The 24,570-nt window shown below is 47.5% G+C and overlaps 2 long non-coding RNA genes and 1 pseudogene across 4 annotated transcripts in view; 2 read left to right on the forward strand and 1 right to left on the reverse strand.

The window, feature by feature from the left end:
• Window positions 1-1,992: 1,992 nt before the first annotated feature.
• Window positions 1,993-11,572, forward strand: LOC147346189 (uncharacterized). 2 transcript variants are annotated; one of them, XR_015154012.1, is made up of 3 exons: window positions 1,993-2,341; window positions 3,177-3,267; window positions 8,151-11,572. It is a non-coding gene; the product is annotated as an uncharacterized LOC147346189 (long non-coding RNA). The 2 variants fall into 2 exon arrangements; XR_015154013.1 differs by having other exon boundaries at window positions 2,002-2,341; window positions 3,138-3,267.
• On the reverse strand, window positions 7,615-14,071 carry LOC147346190 (uncharacterized). The gene is made up of 2 exons (XR_015154011.1): window positions 13,691-14,071; window positions 7,615-8,192 (listed from the first exon to the last, which is right to left on the reverse strand). It is a non-coding gene; the product is annotated as an uncharacterized LOC147346190 (long non-coding RNA).
• Window positions 14,072-14,132: 61 nt separating this feature from the next.
• Window positions 14,133-24,570, forward strand: part of LOC147346191 (glutamine synthetase pseudogene) — a 209,941-nt pseudogene continuing 199,503 nt past the window's right edge. Inside the window, exons 1-3 of the transcript XR_015154010.1 lie at window positions 14,133-14,358; window positions 21,837-21,940; window positions 23,199-23,232. The product of XR_015154010.1 is annotated as a glutamine synthetase pseudogene (transcript). The remainder of the gene's footprint in view (window positions 14,359-21,836; window positions 21,941-23,198; window positions 23,233-24,570) is intronic.

Here is a 24,570-nt window from a genome sequence, read left to right on the forward strand (position 1 = left end):
TGATTGGATGGCATCATTTCAATGGACATGAATTTGAGCAAACTCCAGGAGATAGTAAAGGACAGGGAATCCTGATGTGCTACAGTCCATGGGGTTACAAAGAGTAAGATACGACTTAGTGACTGAACAATAACTACTTTGTGTCTTGCAACTTAACTGAATTTTCCAATGAGTTGTATTTGCTTTGGGGAGTCTTCCTAAGGATTTTCTATATAAAGCATCTACAAACGGTGAGAGTTTTACTTTTTCCTTTGCCATTGGATTCTTTTTCTTATTTAGTTACTATGTCTAGGACTTCCTACATCATGTTGAATGAAAGTGGTGAGAATGGTCAGTCAGTGTTAGAGTTGGGTTTAAGCATAACTGGCCCTCTTTTTCTTCCTCCCTTTCCATCTCTCTGAGGCTTCCAGGAAGGACAGGACTGGTCCAGAGTCACACATGACTCAGCAAGGTGAACTGTACCATTATTTCTGTGCCCCCACCCCCCAGGCTTGGGCATAGTTTTGTGTATCATGTATCTTCTTTGACCAGGTATCCACTTAGAGCTTTCCTATTTTTTTCTCTTTCTTTTTTATTTAAACATTTTTTAAAGTGTGATAATACATTTATAGGAGACTTGGAAAATACGAAACAAAGTTACATATAGTTCAACTATATATTACAATTATTTTTTAAGTAGATAAATTCAGATTTTTAGTTGGAGTTTCAATATCAAACTCTCAAAAATTAATAGCATGAATATACAGAAAAGTAGAAGGGTATAGTAGACCTGAAAAGCACTATGAACCAATTCAACATAATTAAGATTTATAAAAATTTCACACAACAGCAGGGTACAAATTCTATTTAAGTTCCCATAGACTATAAACCAGGAGACATTGGAACATATCCAGGGCCACAAAACAAGGTACAAAAATTTCATGATTTTGTATTGAAATCATACAGAGTCTATCTCTTATCATTGTGGAATTATGTTAAAATCATTATCAAAAGATATTTGAAAATAACCACATATTTTCAAGTACAGTGTTACAGTTACCAAGAGAGATCTTTGACTTAGCCACACTTCAGTCGTGTCCGACTCTGTGAGACACCATGGACAGCAGCCCAGCAGGCTTCTCTGTCCACGGGATTCCCTAGGCAAGAATACTGGAGTAGCCATTGAATAGAGCTTTCCTATTTTTAATGGGGTTGCTTGTGTTAGAGTTCTTTGTATATTTTGAGATATTTGTTTGCAAATATTATTTGATATTTTGTTTGCAAATATTTTTTCCCAGTTATATTGTGCTTTTGATTTTTTGAACAAGGTCTTTCATACAGTAGCAATCTTTAATTTTAGTAAAGCCACAGAATCCCTTGTTTTACTTTCTGATTGCTTTTTTTGTGTTGTGTTTTAAAACTACAGAGCTTGTGATGTACATGACCAAACCCAAACTCATGTCAATTTTCTTTTATATTTTCTTCTAGAATTTTGAATAGTTTTGCATTTAAAATTTGTCTGTGAATGATTTGGGGCTTCCCTGGTGGCTTGGTGGTAGAGAATCTGCCTGTCAGTGCAGGAGACGTGGGTTTGATTCCTGGGTTGGGAACATCCCCTGGAGGAGGAAATGGCAACTCACTCCAGAATTCTTGCCTGGAGAATCCCATGGACAGAGGGGCCTGGGGGCTGTAGTCTATGGGGTCACAAAAGAGTCAGTCATGTGTAAGTGACTAAACAACAACAACATGAATACTTTTGAGTGCATTTGGTGTAAGTTGTAAAGTTTGTACCTACATTTATTTCATCCCATATGGTTTCCAATTCATTGCTTTTAAGTTTTAGAAAAGTTTTGGGTTATTGTCTCCATTTCAGTTCGAATTTCCACAGTTTAAGGGATTCAGCAGTTCTACCTGCAGGAGTGCTGTCTCCCATGAAGTGTGAGGGAGGCATGGCCTGCACCTCCCACACTGACCACGGGGCGGCGCTGACCCACAGCGCTTCTGCTTTCCGGTGGATTTGGCTCCCAGCGCAGCTGAGAGGCGGAGAAGGCAATGGTAACCAGCTCCAATGATCTTGCCTGGAGAATCCCAGGGACAGGGGAACCTGGTGGGCTGCCGTCTATGGGGTCTCACAGAGTCGGACACGACTGAAGCGACTTAGCAGCAGCAGCAGCAGCTGAGAGGAGCTGTGTCTTCTGAGGCACCGCAGGGCTTCCATCTGGAACTCCCGGGTCAGCTTCTCTGCCGACAGGAGCTCAGTTCCCTTAGGACTCCCTGGGGTTTTGGCCTCAGGGAGGCCAACACGGGGCTGCGTCCACGCCGGGTCGTTTGTTGACGACCCAGGCAACCCGGGGAGGAAAAGGTGAGGAAAACGGAGAAGTTTGGAGAGACGTCTTTGTGTGAATGACTGCTGTTCTCAGTCGATCCAGAGGGACTTGGTGTGGAAAGCTGGGTTTTTCGTCAGTTTTGTGTGCAGCGTAGATGATGTCTAAGTTCTTTCTTTGGTATGTGGTGTCCAGTTTTCCCAGCACTGTTTATCCTTCCCCTTGGTGAGTCATTGGCCTCGTTGTCATAGATTAACAGACCCATCGTGTGGGCTGAATTCTGGGCTGTCTGTCCTGTTCCTCTGGGCGGTGTGCCTCTTGTGCCAGCTGCTCACAATTTTGGTGACTGTAGCTTCACCAAATGCAGTGTGAAGTCTGGGAGGGAGATACCTCCTGCCTATTCTCCTTTCTCAGGGTCCCCTTAGCTCTTTGGGATCCGTTGTGATTCCACACAAATTTTAGGAGGATTTGCTCTTTTTCTGTGAAAAATTTCATTGGAATTTTAGGAGGGCTTGCCTTCACTGTATACATTGGGTAGAATGGACATTTTAACAATACTAATTCTTGCATTTCATGAGCAGGGGTATCTTTCCAGTGATTTGTGTCTTCTTCAATTTATTCATCATTGTAAAATTTTCAGTATGCAGGTATCTAACATCCTTTGTTAAATTTATTCCTTGGTATTTTGTTCTTTTTGATGCAGTTGTAAATAGTTTTGGTTTTCTCTTTTTGATGGCTCAATGTTAGTGTTTAGAAATGCAGTTGATTTGTATATATTGATTTTGCATCTTTACTGAATTCATTTCTAATTTTTTTGGTGGAATGGTGTGGAAGATTGGAATTCCAAAACTCCACTGTTTCTACCACATCCAGGTCATCCACAACACAGAGAACAGCGGCTCCTAATATGATTTTCCCACAGTGCCTCTAAATTCCATGTGGACTTCGGGTGAACTGGATCTGGGTATGTCTTGGCCTCTATCTGGAGGTTTGATGCTGTTTTTCTGGAATGGTTTTGACATGGTGTTTTGAAAAGTAATTTACTAGTAATTTCAAATGTACAGACAACTTTACAAACATAAAAGCAAATTTTGTACTTGATTAAATATATTCCTAAATATATATGTTGACATTATTTAAAGTGGAATTGCTTTCATAAATTCTTTTTCAGATTATTTATTACTATGTACATGTATAAGATAAATGTTTATGAATTGATATTTTTTCCTGTAACTTTGCTGAATTAGTTGATTAGTCAAATAATTTTTTGTTGTTTTAGGAAGTTTTATCTGTAAGATGGTGTGATCTGTATTCTGTGAATTGATATAGTTTTAATTTCTCCATTCACACATTGAAAATTTTGTTTCTTTCCTTAAAACTCTAGGTTGAACTTCCAGTACCCTATTGAATAACAGTGGTGAAGGTCAGCTTCCTGGCCTTGTTCTGATTTCAGGAGTAAATCTTTCAGTTTTTAACACTGAGCATGAAGTTTGCTACAGCTTTGTATATTATTCTTTTTAATATTGCACAAGTATTCTTTTATTCCTACTTTCTTGAGTGTTTGTGTCATGAGATAGCATTAGGGTTTGATTATAGTTTCTTCTGCAATAATTGATATGATAGTCTGTTTTTACATTGTGCCCTTACAGTGGTTCACTGCATTGCTTAGTTTTAATATGTGAAACAACCTGACATTTGTGGTGTCGAGATACTTGATTATGGCATCATCCATGCAATGTTCTGTTGGTTTCATGTTGCTCCAGTTTTGTGGAGGATTTTTGTGTTCATCAAGTATGCTGGTGTGGTTTTAGTTTTCTGAAGTATTTGTGTGATTTGATTAGATTTTTCTTGGTGTTGGTTTGGAGGGTTGACATCAGGGCTGGGAGTGGCGTGAGAGCTGGGTTATGGGTTATGGTTGCCGTTATGTGACCCTGCACATAGCCACCCAGGCTGCCTTCCTGTGACATACCTGTCCTGTCAGCTCCTGCCCAGCCCTCTAGAGACTCCTCACTCCCCAGAGGGCAAGGGTGACCACCCCCATTGGCATGCCTCTTGCCTCTGCCTGTCCATCCATCCTCCCTGAGTCAGGACACCACTTCCTCCATGAGGCTCCTGGATTCCGGCCTTGGAGCATCCTTCCCTCCCCCACATGTCCCCACAAGCTGTGTTGACCCCCAGGGTTTGTCGCCTCAAGAGGCCCCAGGATCACGGACTCCCCTGGGTTGAGATGAGGTCACTGACCTGTGTGTGAGGAGGGAGCAGAACTCACGGAGGAGAAGGCAAGATGAGAGCAAGAGACAGAGACGGGCAGGTCTGATTGACCACAGAACCTTCAAGAGGAGCTGGTGCCCAACACCTGGATCTCGGGCTCCAGACCTGAGAACAAGCATCCCTTGTTCCAATACCCACTTCCCCCAGGGTCTGGTATGTGTCATGGGGGCTCAAGAAACAGATATCTGGCCTGTGGGGGAGGGACGCTGTGCTTGTTGAAACCCAGGACGGTCACTGGCTGCTTCCCCTCTAGACATAACCCGCACTCTTCCTGGGGGAGGAACCCAGGGTCCAAGAACCTCCTACTCATCCCTGTTATGGCTACCTCTCCCCCAACCCCTGCCGCCGGGCATCTCAGGCCTCAGCAAGGAGCCACAGCATTGCGGTGACCGCAGCAGTTGGCTGCAGGCCACCCCATCCCACCTCCTGACCTGAGTGTGGCCATCTGAGTCGCTCCCTGCGACCCAGGTGCCTAGTTTCACAGGACAGGTCCTTTCCTGGAGGGGGCATCCAGTGGGCAGTGGTGACTGAAGCCTGTGAATCTGGCCAGAGAGGTCCTCCCCAAGAGCCCAGGCGCAGCTGGGCCCGAACAGATCCATCCCTCCCCTTCTGTACCCCTCGGAGTGAGGATAAGGCCCTAGTGACCCCCAAGAAGAGACATGACACCCAGAGGACTCGACCATCCACAGACCAGGGACTGAGTGTCCACCTCACTCCCTCAGAGAGAGCGGTGTCTTCACGAGGGCTGCCAGACTGGCCCGTGTCCCCACAAACATCCAGCTTCAGGGAACCAGGCAGCCAGAAAACCGCCTTGGGCAGGGGGCGGGGGTAGGATGGGCTGTGTTCATAGATCCCGCCTTCGGGAAGGAGGGCCGGCCTCAGGGAGGACGGACGGGCTCCCTTGCCGAGCACTCACTGACCGTCCCACTGGCGTCACCCTGACCCTCTCCCGCTCCCTGTGACCTCACCGCCTCTTTTGGAATGCCTCCTCTGTAGGCTCCAAGTGCCCACACTTACCACCTCAACCCCATCTCTCTCCATCTGCCCTTTTCCCGCACCAGGTGAAGAGGAGTGGGAACGCCTACACTGTTGGGTTCAGCAGTGTGGACGGGCTTCCCTTCTCTTCCTGGCTCGCGTCTAGCTGGACTCCGCGTGGTTCCCAGGGGTGCGGGGCTGGGTGCCTCCCAGCAGGGAGCAGCCCTGGCACTTGTGCCTGCAGCGCCACCTGCTGGTGTCTCCATCCTCCCGTTGGGCACAGTCTTCCCCCTCCCTCTCTACCTGGGATTATCTATCTCCTCGCCGTCGAGGGATCAGTTTCTTGCCCCCACCCCCTTCACCTCCAGCTCCACACCCCTCGTCCAGAATCAGGGATGACCCAGGACCCTCCCTGGGCTCCCCTTCCTGCCCACCCTTGGTCGTGTCCTCAGTCACCTGTGCTTAAGGGTGAGGGTTCCCTCCAGATGCTCCTAAACGCTTCACCCCAGCATCCTCCCGGGGATTGGCCCCGGGTCCTGTAGGGTCGGTCCACCCTCACCAGGCTCCGACTGCATGAGGAGGGCAGGCATCAGTCCTGCTGCGTGCACTGCTGTGCCTCCCGCTGTATACGCAGTCATGACCCTGCCGCAGGACATGGGAAAGGCAGCCCTCCCCTTTGTGGGGAGATGTGACTGACCACAGGGTGGATGTCAGCTCTCGGCTCAGGGCAAGGGCAGCCGGATGCTCGCTCCTGGGACCCTTTCCAACCCAACCTGACCCTGAGCAGGCTTTGTTCCCTTCCTGTTGTCCCTCTGTTGGCCTCGCTCTGTGAGCAGAGCAGGGCAATGTGGTCAGGGGTCACAGGCTGAGGCACATGGACTCTGGCTGACCCATGTGCTCCCCTGCTGGCCACATGGATTGGGCGCTGCACTGGGGCCTGTTTGGTGTGGGGTCATCTGCCTGCAGAGAGGCCATGCCTCTGCTCTTGGCTCCAGAGTTCACCTTGAGTCTGACAGGTGTGTCCCTGGCTCCCTGGGCCTTGCTCCAGGCTGCTCTGTGCTGATGGCGTGGTGCATGGTGGGGCTTCCTGAGTCTCCCGTGGGGGTTGGAGGCCAAGGTTGGGCATGTCGTGGCCCCACGTTGCTGTGACAGACCCCAATAAATCCCACACCTCAGGACTCAGGTGATCTTCCTGAGCTGCCACAGCCAAGGAGGATGGACCCTGCTCCACACCTCTGTCCTCACTGAGTTTAACCTGCATCCTTCATCATAACTAACCCCAAGTATAACAGCTTCAGAGACTTTTGGGAGCCTCTAAGAAAAGCAGCTGGGAGGGGGTCTCTGGGACCTTGACTCTGCAACTGGGGTCAGAAGTGGGGGGTCTTGGGTCCCTGGAATCTGAAGAGCCCCTCTACCAGGGGAGGGCCAGGAGACCCCAGGTGGTAGTTAGCTGAGTCCAAGGCCCTCCTGGGTATGAGGCATCCTAGCCCCTTGCATCACCAAGAGGCTGGCTCCCTTCTCCCCCCAGCCCACAGGCCTGGTCCTTGCTTCTGAGAAATTTCCTAGGGTGGGGTCCTGGTGCTGCAGGTGCCCCCATGCTGTGGCCTCCTGAGTCTCCAGGGAGGATAAGGAGTGAGAGAAGACTTGTCCACAGAAAGGGAGCTTCTGTCAGAACAGAGCCTGGGGCTGCCGCACCCCCACCTCCAGCAGCCCCGGGTGCATGGGGCAGGACCATGAGAGTGAGGCTCCTTCCCCTCCTGAGACATGCAGGGACACATGGGACGCTGTTCACTGGACTCAGGGTTAAAACCTCCCGTGCAGGCCTGTTGGGTGAGAGACACCATTTAAAGACTATTAATGGGGTGGAGTGGGCTGGGGGGTGAAGCTGGGGTGGGGCAAGTTGGAAAGTCACCCGAGGACACGCTGTCCCTGCAGCGACCCCCCAGGTAAGCCCAGGTGGAGGTGGACCCTTCTAGTCAGAGACCTCACAGGTCTGGGCCCTTGGGGGACAAGTATCCAAGCATCCCCAGTTCTTGTCTACACCTGCTGCAGTCAGGGCCAGCTCTGTCTTCATCTTCTTTTTTATTAATATTTTATTTGCATTTTTGGAGAAGATTTAGTGTTGTAAGAAACAGTGATTTTTTTTTTTTTTCCCACACAAAAGTTTTAAAAATAGAGAATCTATTATCTTGGAAGAATAGAAGAAGTCTCTTTGGCAAGCAAGGAGCAATTCAGATTGGAGGAACTAGTGAGGCAAGTTGTATGCAGGAAGTTCTGATTAATCCAGTTGTAGGAATAAGATGAATGTCTTCTTGTCTAGTTGTGTAAAGCTCCTAAAGGGCTGTTTCAGCTTGACACTGGTAACACAACCAAGCCCCTAGGGTCCCATGTGTTGTGGACACAGGGCTGGCTCACTCTTCAGAAGGCTGCGTCTGTTCACAGAAGCCACAAGCAGCTCCCAGGCGCCCCAGTCCTGTCGTGACTCTTGAGGGCACAGACCTCTGCTCTCTGTCTGCTTCTGTTCCTGCTGGGCGGACCTCTGCTTGGTCTTCTCCACTCTGCTGACCGGCTCCTTAACTCTGGGTTTTTGTTTATGTGCAGGTGGATCCACAGCTTGGCTTCTGTAGACTTCTTAGCGCTGACCTGGATGGGACAGAAGACGGTTGATCTCCAGGCCTGGAGTCCGAGCCCGCCACTGCCCTGTCTTCTTCATGGCCAAATTCTCACCCCTCCCTCTTGGGGGCCAATGGGATGGGGTGTCCACGGCAGGAGCAGGAGTCCATGACTAGATGTGGGTGCCCACACCAGGACTGGAGGGTCTGTCGGGAGCTGGAGGCCCTGGGGCAGGCAGGAGGGCTCCCACCGATCTTGTGGGTCCACACATCACAGATGTAGGCCCGCACACGGAGCACCAGGCTATTGATGGGACCAGTCCAGCCTGTGCAGGTGCCTGACCACCAAGTGGTCAGTACAGAATGTGCACAGGGCGCTCTGGCAAAGCTCCCACACTCCCGGGAGGACACTCAGTATGGTCCCTGGAATCACTGGGAGGTCAGCCTACAGGGTCCCCCACCCAGCCTAAGTTACAGTAAGAAACAAAAGACGCCTCCGTGCAGGAAGACAGAATGTCAACAGACTGAACACTGTCCTGAGGAAGGCAGGCTGGTGTCTGGGAACTGGGTGCTATAGTGGGGGTGAATGGGGGGGCTCCCAAATGCTATGTCCATGACATGACCCCAGAATCTGTGAATGGAACCTTATTTGGAAGTAGATCTTTGCAGGTATAATTGATTATAGATGTGGAAATGAGGTCATCCTGGATGGGGGTGGCCCTAAATCAAAGAGGGCATCCTTCTAACATGTAGACACAGAGGAGACACCAGGTGAAGATGGAGCCAGAGATGGGAGGGAGGTGGTCACAAGCCCAGGGACGCCTGGAGCCCAAAAAACTGGAAGAGGCAGGAAGGACCCTTCCCTGGAGCCTCTGGAGGGAGCGCAGCACTGGGGTACCCTGACCTCAGACGTCTGGTCTCCAAGACTGAGAGAGGACAGGCTTCTTTTGTTCTGAGCCTCTGTGTGTGCTCATTTGTCACAGCTGCCCCAGGAAGCTCATGGAGCTGGTGAGAAGTGCCCTGCCCTGATCTAAAGCCTCCTTCCCATTAGGGGCAGCCCTCTGCACCTATGCTGTTTGCACTAAACACGAGGTTCACAATTCACACTGAGCCTCAGCTCTGCTTCTGGGCACTGGCATTTGGAGGGTGAGGGCAGACACCACCACGTGATGAGCCCCCGGCTGGGTGCCAAGTCTCTAGTGAGCTTCCCTGGGGGACAGGGGTCGGGGGTGACTGTCAGGGTTCTGCCCTTCATCACTGGGGGAAGAGATACCCTAGACACCCTCGAGGGAGGAGGGGCATGAAGGGTGGTGAGTGACTGGCTCAGGGCCCCTCCCAGCCATGCATCCCCACTGTGCCCTGAGGCCTGTCTCAGCTGTGAGCACACCAGCCTGGAGCCTCCCAGCAAGTCCCCGAGGTGAGGTAGCCCAGCAGACCCACCCCCTTCCTCCATGTCTAGCAGGAGGGACATCCCTTCTCCTTGCCACTCCAGGAGCCAATCTGCGAGTGGTTCTCGGGTTTGCAGGCTGAGCCCCTGTTGCTGTGCTCCCCACATGAGCACCCAGAGCAAACTGTCTGTCCTGCTGCCTGAATGCCCCTCTCCCTCCACTCAGTATTGTCAGGAATGGATCAGGTGTTCTGTAGCAGCGTCTGAACCCTCCTATATTAGGGGTGTCCTTGTTCACAACCTGTCTCATTGTAAGTTGATTTTACTGTATTATTGATGTAGGAGATAGATGGGCTCCAGATTAGACATTTATAACTGGCCTCCTGTTTGCATGTCACGGCACACAAAGAAGTGGGCTTCAGGGTGAATACTTAACAACTGTTAGCTTTTCTGAGAGGAGAGAGGTGGGCTTCAGTCTAGGTATTTACAATCAGCCTCCTGGTTGCCCTCCGAAATGGAAGTAACAACAGAGAGTAAATAGCCATTGTTTGTCTCTTGTAAACACCTTACGGTAATAGTCAAGGTAAGGACAGAGAGGGGACAAAATCCTGTATGTGTAAAGGATTCAGGGATCTCTGCCCCTCACTCTTTTGGGACAAGGGAGACACTACACACGCACAGAAAGGCTTCTTGTGGCTCAAAACTCAAGAGATAATGCCAGGCCATGAGGAGTCTTGCTCCTCCCAGAAATCTTCACTTCAAGATCCATCTTAGCTGAGGGGTGAGTGTGCACCCAGGGGTAGGTCCCAGGGTAGGTCAGGTGTGGGAAAAGAAACCAGGTAGTTGGCCTGAAGGAAGACAAAGACCCGGAAGAAGTTCCTGCTCACTAGGGGGTTTGCCCACACCCTTTCTCTGCTGTGCTTCTCTCTTAACAAACCATTTCTCTATGTGCTGTCCCACTTGTTGTTTTTCTACGTCTCTAATAATTTTATACCTGCATTTACAGTTTCTGCCTCTGTGATAAATATATTTTTCACTGGGGGCAAAGATCCAGGGAAAAGTAGCTTCTAGCCTTTAGCCCTTGTTGGTCTGGTGGCTAGGATTCCTGGTTCCCATCCAGGCTTTCCAGGTTCAATTCCTGGGCAGGGAATTTAAGATCTCACTTCATATCACCGCTTGCTGCTAACTCAGTCATTAAGAGACACACCTCCTGGTGGCCATGACCCAACATGAAAAAAAGTGAAAGTGGAGTCGCTCAGTCACGTCCGACTCTTTGTAACCCCATGGACTAGCCTGTACCAGGCTTGTCCGTCCATGGGATTTTCCAGGCAAGAGTACCAGAGTGGGTTGCCATTTCCTTCTCCAGGGGATTTTCCTGAACCAGCAATCCTGCCTTGCAGGCAGACGCTTTACCCTCTGAGCCACCAGGGAAGCTTCATAATCCAACATGAAGAACCAAAAAAGGTAAAAAGGAGGTGGCACCCCACTAACTTGGAAAAACCCTGCCCTTCCCTCAGACGTACCTGCCTCCTCAGCATTAGTCTCACTCCTCTTCCCTTTGTCTTTGCTGTTTAAAATCAAACCACTTTCTCCAGGTGGGCAAGAAGTTAAGCTGGGAACTTAGTTCCTGCTTCTCTGTTCTTTGGCCACTGAATAAAGCCTGTGCTGTGTTTGTCTCAGCCTTGATTTCATAATCACCTACTTGAGCCTGAATGGAAAAAGGAAACCCTCCCTGTTGAGACAGAGACCCCCTAGCCAGGGTAGGGCCTGAGCAGGGTCCCTAGGACTTAACTTGGTGACAGCCTGTGAGGGGACGGTGGTATCTGCCTGGGGTGAGTGGAGGGTACCCACAGCTGCAGCACTGGCTCCATTTACAGTCTGACTTGGTGACACTGGCTGCGCGTGTCCAGTCAGGAGGGACCCAGAAGCAGCACTTGGAGCCAGATCAGACATGCCTTTTCACAGGCTGTGGACGTACTGGGTTTTAAGACTCTGTATCTAGAAAATAAACTGAGCTGCTAGAAGCTGATGTGTGTTCTGGACTTGAAATCCACGTGCAGGGCAAAAGTTCCCACTGGATCTTGACTTGGAAGCTTCTGCACAGGTGATGTCTGCATCAGTGCTTCCTTGCCAAGTCCTCCAGGCCTCCTTGGTGGGCACAGTGGGACCCACACTCCATGGGATCCCCAACCCAGAGCCTGAAGGGCCAGTGCTGGCAGGGCCTGGGGACGAGAGTGGTCACTCCACCAACACTGCTCAATTCCTCCTCCCCGGGGACCCAGGAGAGGCAAGGCCGATAGCACAGGCCAAGCTTGATGCACTTCTCCAAGGGGGCCCCCAGGCCCTGCTCTGCTTACTCAGGCCCACTGTCTGCCCCTCCTGGAGCCCAAGTCCCACAGATTCACATTCCTCGTGTGGACATCCAAGTATACATACAGGTTGCCCCATGTCCCCTTCCCACACGGGACAACCCCCCTGCTCCCCCCGGCCCCGCTTCTCCCTAATGACGGCCTTCTCCTCGCTTGTTCTGGATGGGAAGAGGGCCGAGGGGGAGGCTGATTTGTCCTGACTGCTTCCTAGGGGCCCAGAAACAGGACTCGGGGAACACGAGGGGCTGCTGGGCCTTGAGGTCTGGATGCTTCTGGGTGTGGGATGAACCACCACTGGCCCCTGGAGCCTGCTCCCTCTCAAATTCAGGAAACAGGAGGACCCACCAAACTGACCCTATCCCGGGCTCTGCTGCAAGTCTGCTCACATTTGCTCTCTGGATCCTGAAGACAGACCTGTGAGAAAAGGCCTGTGAGTCCCATACTGATGGTGTTCTGTGGAATTTCCACGAGACCTTTTTCTGCCCTGTTCTGAGCAAATTACTCATCAATCCATGCTACCATCACCCCACAAGCAGACTGGGAGGCTGAGGCTCTGAGAAGCCAAGTAACCCACCCAGGACAGACTGAGGCCACAGAGTGGGGTCTGTGCCCATTGCCCACCCAGGTGACTGTCCATTCACAGCACATTCACATTTCTCACTTCTGGGGGCCAGCTCTCTGAGCCTCCTTTAGGGGGATTCACTTACTTCCTTTTACCAGGGCTTGTCTCACATCCTGTCTCTGGGATCATCCATGAGGCTTGTCACTCTGAAGCAGGGTTGAGTGCTGGCCCGAGGTCACAGGTGGGAGGCCTTACACCAAGGCCATGGAAAAGGATCCCAGAACCAAGGTCACCTCTGAAGCTGGCTGAGCCCCTTTGTAACTGTTGGCAAAAGCCCCTGATCATCACTAAGAAGCTTCCTGACTTCCAACTAGGCAGATGTCCACTCCAGTAAACAGCCTATAGTGCCCCAGCCAATCACCTAACGCCAACCTTCCAGCAAGAATTTTCTTTGTCTTGAGACTATGAAAATTGGATACTAACCCACAAAAATTGTCAGCTTTCCCTGGTCTGTCAGGTCAGCCCGCTGCGCTCTTAGTGCCCGCTTTATCTCTGCTCTCTGTTCTTAATAAAAACTTACTCCCTTCTGAAATGCTCTATGTCTGGAAATTCTTTTCCAACTCACCCTCAGACTGCTTCAACAAGTCTTACGTCACCAGGGCCACTTTCCTGGATCATACTCAGCACCTGTTTGTCCACTCCCAGTTCAGGCCAGAAAGGTCCGCTTGGGCCCTGAGCCCCCGGCTCTGCCTGGAGCCCTCTCCCCTCTGGTCTGGCCCTTCCCAATCATGTCCCCTGCAGGGTCACCAGGAGCTCCCAACCACCCCTGGGCAGGCTGTCTGCTGTGTCCTGGGGAGGCCTCTCTGGTGTCAGGTGGAAGGAACAAGAGGTACCCATGAGGCCACCCACACCAGCACAGGAACCAGCACGCACCTACTGACTTCTTCACTCTGGATGGGCCCACGTGGAGTTCAGGGGCACCCCAGCATGTCCTTGCTCTCATCCCAGTGCTGCCCATGGGGGAGTCGCTAAGCTAACTCTGTGCTGGGTACACAGAGGGGATGCTCATTCACACACTCTTCCCAGGAGCACGGGGTTCTCATGGGCAGACTCCTCTAAGGATATGGGGCTTACCTGGGCAGGTACCCCTGCAGGGCTCAGCACCCAGGAACCGTGCACAGAGCCCTCATTGCAGAGCACCCCCAGCTTACCTGTTGGACAGATCTGATCTTGAGCCCCTCAGAGCAGGACCTGAGGTAACAAAGAGCGGCTTCTGGACAGGTCTGTGACCCCGGGCTTCACTGTGTGCGGCCTCCTTCCAGCGGGTCTTCCAGAGGCTTCCATAGCACCTGGGCACTGGGCCTCTATCTCCACCCACCACCCCTCCACTCCCTGACCCCTAGGTTCCTCTCATTAAGAGACGGTCTTCTTGAAATTCTCTCCCACTTGTGGGCCAGATAAAATGATTAGAAAACAGGCCAGAGCTGTGTCCCTGTGTCCATCTTGACCCATAGGACCCACACCTGTTCCTGGAAACTTGGCCGGCACACAGAGGCCCATTTTCTGAAACCACGAGCCTGGATGGGCAATGATTGGCTTACCTGGCCAGCCCGCCCTTTACACATGTGCCTGAGTTGAGGTTTATATATACCCCCTCGAGGCAGCAAGAGTGCCTGCAGCTGTACTCGACGCCATCTTCTCTGCCATCAGAAGCTGCGGGGCTGGCCTGGCGAGAGAGAGAGTAAGAGGCTATGACGTTTCGGGGGGTCCTGTCTGTGTAGGGCTCTGCTGGACCTTCCACAGGAGTTGCTAGGCTGCCACTTGCTAAGGAAGAGGATGTGTCGCCTGTACCTGCTGTTGGAAGTCTTCCCAGGCAGAGGTGAGGAAGCAAGAAAACAGGAGGGGTAACTCAGGTAGAAAAATGGAAAGCTTCCAGAAGAGCATCCAGGCCAGGACTGTCCTGCCTGGCCTGCAGGAGCCAACTCGGCAAGGGTGCTGTCGCTGGGGCAGCTCCAAGCCCTTTCCTCCAGCCTTTGAGGTCTTTGCACATATTCGAGTGTTTTACCTGGGAAGGGTGGAGGAGGTTCAGAAGCAGCTAGCCTGGGGGTCAGCCAACATTTACTTAGAGATGCCTTTGTGGGGTCTCCCAGCTTCCCACTGAGGACATTCCTTGGGAGTGGGGAGGGTGAAGCGGGGGTGGGAGGGTGAAGGAGGGGGTGGGGAGGGGCTGGCTGCTCATGAGTAAGTCCCCATCCCTGACCCTCTTCAAAATTTTTATCTGTGTAGCAAGCGTCCTAACTGGGTTTTCACCTGTGTAACTGGTGGGTTCTTATTGAGCAATGTGAACAGTGACATTAAATGTCCTCAGTCAGGACTGAGATATTACACCACATGCACGGGTGTAAGAACCTGGGGAGGCGTGTGCAGCCAATGCCCCTAGGGACAGGCTTCAGACTTGACTGCTCAACATTCTGGTGTCCAGCCACTGCTTTAGGATTTTGGTGGGAGCCCCGTGCTGACTCCAGGTGTGCTGTATTCTGGCCTCCTCCTGCTTTTAGTGAGACCCACACTTCTAGGATCCTACAGAGCAGGGTCTGTGTGACTGCTCTGTGGCTTCTCTAACAAATGACCACAGTCTTGGTGATTTGAAACGGTAGGAGTTCATCCTCCCTGAGTCCTGGACACCAGACGTCTGAGATCATGGTGGTGCAGGGTTGAGGTCCCTCCACAGGCTCCAGGATAGAATCCTTTCCACCTTTTCCAGCTTCTGGGGCTCCAGGAGTCTCTGGGCTTGTGGCCCCCTCCCTCCCATCTCTGCCTCCATCTTCACGAGGCCTCTCCTCTGTGTCCTCTTTTGTTGCTTATAAGGACTCTTTTAATTGGATTAAAGGTCACCCTAACCCTAGATGACCTTAACTTGAGATCCTTAACTACATCTCCAAAGACCCTTTTCCCAGATAAGGCCCTGTTCACGTGTTCTGGACGGGGGCACACCTTTTGGGGCCACCATTCACCCCATTCTCTGTGTATAAAATAATGCTCATTTTGGGAGACCACCAGAGTCCCATATAGACTGGCACAGACAGTTGGGAAGATCCCCTGGAGAAGGGAAGGGCTACCCACTCCAGTATTCTGGCCTGGAGAGTTTCACAGACTCTCTAGTCCATGGGTCTCAAAGAGTCAGACATGACTGAGTGACTTTCACTTTCACTGAAGAGAATGAGGACCTTGGAATCACCTGGAACAGATCAAGGCCTGGCTTATCAGGGGAGGGGAATCACAGGGAGGAGAGGGTCATGGTCTTGTTTAGGCTTCAAAAAGACCATGTTGGGGTGGGATGTGAGATGCATCGGGGCAGGGACCTTTGTCAGGGCCTGATGGAGGGATTAGGCTTGGGCCAGGTCTTTGCATGTAGAGGGGAACTGGTGTGGAGGTTGGCCATATGCTCTGGAGGAGGAGCTGACAGTCACTGGGGCACAAGGAACTGGGAGCCTGGGAGGCCTCCATGTTACTGAACCAAACTTGAGTCTACATGCCTCAGTGCAGTAAAGCCAGTCTCCTGACACAAGTTGGGGTGAAGGAAAGTGCAGCATTAATTGTAAAGGCACCAATACGTGGAGGACAGATGGCTCATGCTCTAAACCCTGAACTCTCCCAAAGGTTTCAGCAAAGCAGTTGTACAGGCCATATGAGGGAGGTGATTACAGAGTATGTGATCTGCTGGTGCACAGTTCTCTGGTTGGTCAGGTAACAGGTGGCTAAAGTCAAAAATTCTCAGGCACTGGAAGCTCTGGGGACTACATGTTCGTGCTCATCAAGTAGTTAACTTCTTACGTTTGGTGGGGGTTTTAGCATCTATAAAACAACTCAGGGAGTGTGCATCAGATACTGTTACCTCTGTACTTCAGAGAGGAGCTGCAGCAGAGGATACGGAATGGGGTCTATCCTGGGAGGGCTCCACAGGCTCCTGCTCGGTTATACCAGGTGTCTGGGCTCAGCAGATGGGGAAGGTGGGGATGCCTCCTGAGTGTGGGGTGCAGCAGGATCACAGTCCTCTGAGGGGCCTGTTAGCCCCCATGGTGAGATGGGGAGGCAGTGGATGGACAGGTGCATCTGGCCTGGGGGAGGGATCCAGGCTGGAAATGTCACTGGAATCGTCGCAGGGAGGAAGAGGAAAGGCCAGGAGGGGGCAGGTGGGTTATAGCACTGATGTGCAGGTGATGGTGGTCCTGTTGGAAGCAACTCAGAGCCAGAAAGAGTGGCAGTCAGGGGCTCAGCTCCATTCCCTTGTTTTTTTGCTTATCTGTAACTTCCCAGTCCTACATGAGGAGCCTGGCCCCCACCATCTGCTGTTTGTCAGTTCATTTCTCCTCTTCAGATTGCATGTACAGTGGTCTCAGAAATGCTAGCTACCACACTCTGGAAAGAACTCCATAAAATGAAGCCCACTGTTTATGTGCAGGCCATTTTGTCTTTTGTGTATAGATTGCATTCATTTCCAAAGTCAGCACATTTTGCCCCATCTCCTACAGTGAGATTTTTTTCTGAGCGTTTCTAATACAGTTGGGTTCTGTTGCATAGTGTATTCCATCCTGTGACACGCCTACACTTTAAATAACTAAACTTGAATAGATTATGACTGATTCCTTGGGCTATACAAATCGATGAGCATAGATAAAGGCATAGTGACAGGTGTCCATCCTAAAGCATCACAGCGAGTACTTCAACCCCCTTCAGCAGATGATCTTATCATCTATGTAGCTTAGCTTTTCCTAGAATGTCATAAATGGGGTCATACTGTGTGCTGTCTCTTCAGACTGGATTCTTTCACTAAGCAATATGCATGTGAGATTTAACCATGTCTTTCAAGGGTTAGCATATTAGCATATTCAAGGGTTGGTGATTCATTCCTTTCTACTGCTGAGTAATACTTCACTGCATGTGTATGGGAGGAAAAACAATTTTCATTCTGCTCTTCCATAATAAAAGGGCTGGGTATCTGTTCAGATCTTTGCTCATTTTCTATGGGATTTTTCAAGAGGTCTTTGTCTATTTTGAGTCCAAATCCTTTATCGTATATAAATTTTGCAAATACTTCTCTACCAGTTTGTAGCTTGTCTTTTGATTTTCTGAATGAGGTCTTTTAGGATTGACATCTTTAATTTTATAAAGTCTACAATATTTTTCTTCTATGGACTAAAGCTCATGTGTTAAAACTCAAAGCTTACGATATACAGGTCAAACCCATGATCATGTAGGTTTTCTGTTTATGTCTACAATTTTGATAGTTTTGAATTTTAAATGTCTATTAATAAATCTGAGTGATATTTATAGGGCATTTCATCCCAAAACAATGAATTTCACCTTTTTCTCAAGAGCACACAGAACCTTCTCCAGGATAGATCACATCCTGGGCCATAAATCTAGCCTTGGTAAATTAAAAAAAAATTGAAATCATTCCAAGCATCTTTTCTGACCACAATGCAGTAAGATTAGATCTTAATTACAGGAGAAAAACTATTAAAAATTCCAACATATGGAGCCTGAACAACACGCTGCTGAATAACCAATAAATCACAGAAGAAATCAAAAAAGAAATCAAAATTTGCATAGAAATGAATGAAAATGAAAACACAACCACCCACAACCTGTAGGACACTGTAAAAGCAGTCCTAAGGGGAAAGTTCATAGCAATACAGGCATACCTCAAGAAACAAGAAAAAAGTCAAATAAATAACCTAACTCTACACCTAAAGCAACTAGAAAAGGAAGAAATGAAGAACCCCAGGGTTAGTAGAAGGAAAGAAATTTAAAAAATTAGGGCAGAAATAAATGCAAAAGAAACAAAAGATACCATGGCAAAAATCAACAAAGCCAAAAGCTGGTTCTTTGAAAGGATAAACAAAATTGACAAACCATTAGCCAGACTTATCAAGAAACAAAGGGAGAAAAATCAAATCAATAAAATTAGAAATGGAGAGATCACAACAGACAACACAGAAATACAAAGGATCATAAGAGACTACTATCAACAATTAGATGCCAATAAAATGGACAACGTGGAAGAAATGGACAAATTCTTAGAAAAGTACAACTTTCCAAAACTCGACCAGGAAGAAATAGAAAATCTTAACAGACCCATCACAAGCACGGAAATTGAAACTGTAATCAAAAATCTTCCAGCAAACAAAAGCCCAGGTCCAGACGGCTTCACAGCTGAATTCTACCAAAAATTTAGAGAAGAGCTAACACCTATCCTGCTCAAACTCTTCCAGAAAATTGCAGAGGAAGGTACACTTCCAAACTCGTTCTATGAGGCCACCATCACCCTAATACCAAAACCTGACAAAGATCCCACAAAAAAAGAAAACTACAGGCCAATATCACTGATGAACATAGATGCAAAAATCCTTAACAAAATTCTAGCAATCAGAATCCAACAACACATTGAAAAGATCATACACTATGAGCAAGTGGGCTTTATTCCAGGGATGCAAGGATTCTTCAATATCCACAAATCAATCAATGTAATATACCACATTAACAAATTGAAAAATAAAAACCATATGATTATCTCAATAGATGCAGAGAAAGCCTTTGACAAAATTCAACATCCATTTATGATTTAAAAAAACTCTCCAGAAAGCAGGAATAGAAGGAACATACCTCAACATAATAAAAGCTATATATGACAAACCCACAGCAAACATTATCCTCAATGGTGAAAAATTGAAAGCATTTCCTCTAAAGTCAGGAACAAGACAAGGGTGCCCACTTTCACCATTACTATTCAACATAGTTTTGGAAGTTTTGGCCACAGCAATCAGAGCAGAAAAAGAAATAAAAGGAATCCAAATTAGAAAAGAAGAAGTAAAACTCTCACTGTTTGCAGATGACATGATCCTCTACATAGAAAACCCTAAAGACTCCACCAGAAAATTACTAGAACTAATCAATGATTATAGTAAAGTTGCAGGATATAAAATCAACACACAGAAATCCCTTGCATTCCTATACACTAATAATGAGAAAACAGAAATTAAGGAAACAATTCCATTCACCATTGCAACGGAAAGAATAAAATACTTAGGAATATATCTACCTAAAGAAACTAAAGACCTATATATAGAAAACTATAAAACACTGGTGAAAGAACTCAAAGAGGACACTAATAGATGGAGAAATATACCATGTTCATGGATTGGAAGAATCAATATAGTGAAAATGAGTATACTACCCAAAGCAATTTATAGATTCAATGCAATCCCTATCAAGCTACCAACAGTATTCTTCACAGAGCTAGAACAAATAATTTCACAATTTGTATGGAAATACAAAAAACCTCGAATAGCCAAAGCGATCTTGAGAAAGAAGAATGGAACTGGAGGAATCAACCTACCTGACTTCAGGCTCTACTACAAAGCCACAGTCATCAAGACAGTATGGTACTGGCACAAAGACAGAAATATAGATCAATGGAACAAAATAGAAAGCCCAGAGATAAATCCACGCACCTCTGGACACCTTATCTTTGACAAAGGAGGCAAGAATATACAATGGATTAAAGACAATCTCTTTAACAAGTGGTGCTGGGAAAACTGGTCAACCACTTGTAAAAGAATGAAACTAGAACACTTTCTAACACCATACACAAAAATAAACTCAAAATGGATTAAAGATCTAAATGTAAGACCAGAAACTATAAAACTCCTAGAGGAGAACATAGGCAAAACATTCTCCGACATACATCACAGCAGGATCCTCTATGACCCACCTCTCAGAATACTGGAAATAAAAGCAAAAATAAACAAATGGGACCTAATTAAACTTAAAAGCTTCTGCAAAACAAAGGAAACTATAAGCAAGGTGAAAAGATAGCCTTCAGAATGGGAGAAAATAATAGCAAATGAAGCAACTGACAAACAACTAATCTCAAAAATATACAAGCAACTCCTGCAGCTCAATTCCAGAAAAATGAATGACCCAATCAAAAAATGGGCCAAAGAACTAAATAGACATTTCTCCAAAGAAGACATACAGATGGCTAACCAACACATGGAAAGATGCTCAACATCACTCATTATCAGAGAAATTCAAATCAAAACCACTATGAGGTACCATTTCACGCCAACCAGAATGGCTGTGATCCAAAAGTCTACAAGCAATAAATGCTGGAGAGGGTGTGGAGAAAAGGGAACCCTCTTACACTGTTGGTGGGAATGCAAACTAGTACAGCCACTATGGAGAACAGTGTGGAGATTCCTTAAAAAACTGGAAAGAGAACTTCCTTATGATCCAGCAATCCCACTGCTGGGCACACACACTGAGGAAACCAGAAGGGAAAGAGACACGTGTACCCCAATGTTCATCACAGCACTGTTTATAATAGCCAGGACATGGAAGCAACCTAGATGTCCATCAGCAGATGAATGGATAAGAAAGCTATGGTACATATACACAATGGAGTATTACTCAGCCATTAAAAAGAATACATTTGAATCAGTTCTAATGAGGTGGATTAAACTGGAGCCTATCATACAGAGTGAAGTAAGCCAGAAAGAAAAACACCAATACAGTATACTAATGCATATATATGGAATTTAGAAAGATGGTAACAATAACCCTGTGTACGAGACAGCAAAAGAGACACAGATGTATAGAACAGTCTTTTGGTTCTGTGGGAGAGGGAGAGGGTGGGATGATTTGGGAGAATGGCATGAAACACATATAATATCATATATGAAACGAGTTGCCAGTCCAGGTTCGATGCACGATACTGGATGCTTGGGGCTGGTGTACTGGGATGACCCAGAGGGATGGTATGGGGAGCGAGGAGGATTCAGGATGGGGAACACATGTATACCTGTGGTGGATTCATTTCGATATTTGGCAAAACCAATACAATATTGTAACGTTTAAAAATAAAATTTTAAAAAGAAAAAAAAAAGAAAAAAAAATAAATCTGAGTTTGGTGTCTACATTTCATTCTCTGTTTCAAGTTAATTGTTCCTTAACATTCATTCTCTACTGTTTCAAGTTAATTGTCTCCACTAAGCTGTGCATGCCTGAGTGAGGGAGGCTTGATCTCCAGTTCTCATTGGCTGGCAGGGAACAGGAGCCCGCCTCCCTGACCTTCCCCGACTCCAATGGGAATTCCCTCTCTGACAGAGCACCTGGCTGGGTGTGGCCACTGACAGGACTATGGTCTCCTCAGGACCCACTGGGGTTTCATCTTTGGGACATTGTGGGGTTCAGTTCAGGCTGACAGGAGTCTGGTTTCCTCAGGACTTACTGGGATTTCAGCTTTGTGGAATTTGTGGGGTTCAGTTCAGGCTGACAGGAGCCTGGTTTCCTCAGGACCTGCTGGAGATTCAGCTTTGGGATATTGTGGGGATCGTTTCAGGCTGATGGAGTCTGGTCTCCTCAGGACCTGCAGGGAGATGGTGCCCTTGAAGGAAAAGGTGAGTAAAATTGGGGAGGAGGTTTCTGTGTGTGTCTGTTGTGGAGTGTGTCTGTCTTCAGAGGACCCAGGACTGTCAGGGCTTTATGTGGAAAGTCATGGGCTTAGTCAGTTTTTGTGATATACGACAGTGTCCAGTGTTGTTCTTTGGTGTGTGGTGTCCATTTTCCCCAGCATGGCTTATTGAGGGGACTGTCCTTTTCCTTCAATAAAAGGGAGTGTATGTACTTGGCTCCTTTCTTGTGAATTAACTGACCATGTGCCTGTAGGTTTATTTCTGGGCTCTCTTATCTCTGTGCCTATTTCTGTGCCAATTCTACACATCTTGTGGTGCCTTTAAGTGCGTAATGTAGATTGAAGTCAAGGAAGGTGATGACACTAGCTTGTTCTCCTTTCTCAGGGTCACTTTGGCTCTTCTGGGTCCTCTGTGGCTATACACAGATGTTAAGGTTGTTTCTGTTTCTGTGAAAAATGTTGTTGAAATGTTGGTAGTGATTGCATGAATGTGTATGTTGTTTGGTTAGAATGGATATTTTAATGGTATTTTCACCCACAAGCATGGGAGATGTTTTTGTGTCTGTTCAGTTTAATACATAAATGTCTTGTAGTTTTTAGCTTCAGGTCTTTCAAATCCTTGGTTTAATTCCCAGTTTTGCGGGGAGATGTAGTTGTAAGTGGGATTATTTTCTTGATTTTTCTGAATAAGACCTTTCAGAATAGATCTCTTTACTTTTATAAAGTCCACAATATTTTTCTCTTGTGGACTGACAGCTTGTGTGTTAAAACTCAAAATTCATGATATATAGACCAAACCCAAGGTCATGATATTTTCCGTGTTTATGTCTACAATTTGACAGTTTTGAATTTTAAATGCTTGTTAATAAATCTGAGTGATTTTGGTGTCTACATTTCATTCTCTAATGTTTCAAGTTGATTGTTAAGTATTTGGGAGAAGTTTTCAATACTTAGCTCTATTTCAGTTTGAATTTCCATAGTTTAACGGAGCTAGCAGAACTGCCCTCAGGGGGCGGACTCCACTAGGCTGTGAGGGAGACTTGCTATCCATGTTCTCATTGGCTGGCAGAAGAAGAGGGGCCTGCCTCCCTGACCCTACCCTGACCCGCAGGGGAAATTCCCGCTCTGACCAAGCTCCTGGCTCTGGGTGGCTGCTATCAGGAGTCTGGTCTCTTCAGGACCCATTAGGGCGTCAGCTTTGGGACATTGTGGGGTTCATGCTAATGAGAGTCTGGTCTCCTCAGGACTTGCAGGGAGGTGGTGCAGCTGAAGGAAAAGGTGAGTAAAATTGGGGAGAAGATTCCTGTGGGTGGCTGATGATGAGGGTGTCTGTCTTCAGAGGACCCAGGACTGTTAGGGCTTGATATTGAAACTTGCGGCTTTTAGTCTGTTTTTATCTGTGGTAAAGGATGGTGTCCAAGTTGTTCCTTGGTGTGTGGTGTCCATTTTTCTTAGCACGGTTTATTGAGGGGATGTGCTTTCCTGGGTGTATGTTCTTTGCTCCTTTCTTATGAATTAACTGACCATGCTCCTATAGGTTTACTTCTGGGCTCTCTATCTCTATGCCTGTTTTTGGGCCAATTCCACACTTTGTGGTGCTTTTAGCTGTGTTATGTAGATTGAAGTGAGGGAGGAAGATGTGTCCAGGCTTTCTCCTTTCTCTTGGTCACTTGTGGCTCCACACAGATATTGACTGTTTTTGTTTCTGTGAAAAATGTCATTGAAACGTTGGTAGTGATTGCATGAATGTGTCTGTTGTTTTGGTTAGAATGGACATTTTAATGGCATTTTTACCCATGAGCCTAGGATATCTTTTTGTGTCTGTTCACTTTAATTGATGAAGTCTTGCAGTTTTTAGCTTGTGGGTCTTTCAAGTCCTTGCTTAAATTCCTTGTTTTGCAGGTGATGCAATTGTAAGTGGGATTATTTTCTTAATTTCTCTTTCTGATAGTTCATTATTAATATAGAGAATCACAAATGATCTTGCAATTTTACTGATTTTTTTTTTTTTTTTGGCCATGTGACTTGACTATGGGATCTTAGTACCCTGACCAAGGATCAAACCCATATCCTCTGCAGTGGAAATCCAATCTTAACCACTGGACTTCCAGGGACTCCCTGAATTCATGTTTTAGTTCTGACAGTTGTTTTGGTAGTTTTATGTGGAAAACTAGAATTCAGAAATCTCATGATTTTGGCTCTATCAGGGTCACCCATAGCACCCAAGACTTGGTGGCTACTAATATACCCTTCCTATGGTGACTTAAGGAAATGGCAATCCACTCCAGTATTCTTGCCTGGAAAATCCCATGGACAGAGGAGCCTGGTGGGCTACAGTCCATGGGGTCGCAAAGAGTCGGACACGACTTAGTGACTAAACCACCATGGTGACTTATAATACCATGTGGACTCCTACAAGGCAATTAGCATCACCACTTCAGTTGAATTTGGTCTGGTTAAGTCTTGGCCTCTATTGCAATGTTTGATGTCATCTCTGATTTTCTGACATGTGACTTACATGGTTTATTGAAAGGTAATTTACTTTTTAGCAAATTTCAAATGTTTCAGCTTTAAATAGCAGTACAAATTTTCTGCATTCACACTAAAACTGCAGTG

This window comes from Bos grunniens, chromosome 24, assembly GCF_055505025.1.
Source record: "Bos grunniens cultivar Pamir isolate PY7600 chromosome 24, Bosgru_T2T1.0, whole genome shotgun sequence".
NCBI classification, from domain to species: domain Eukaryota; kingdom Metazoa; phylum Chordata; class Mammalia; order Artiodactyla; family Bovidae; genus Bos; species Bos grunniens.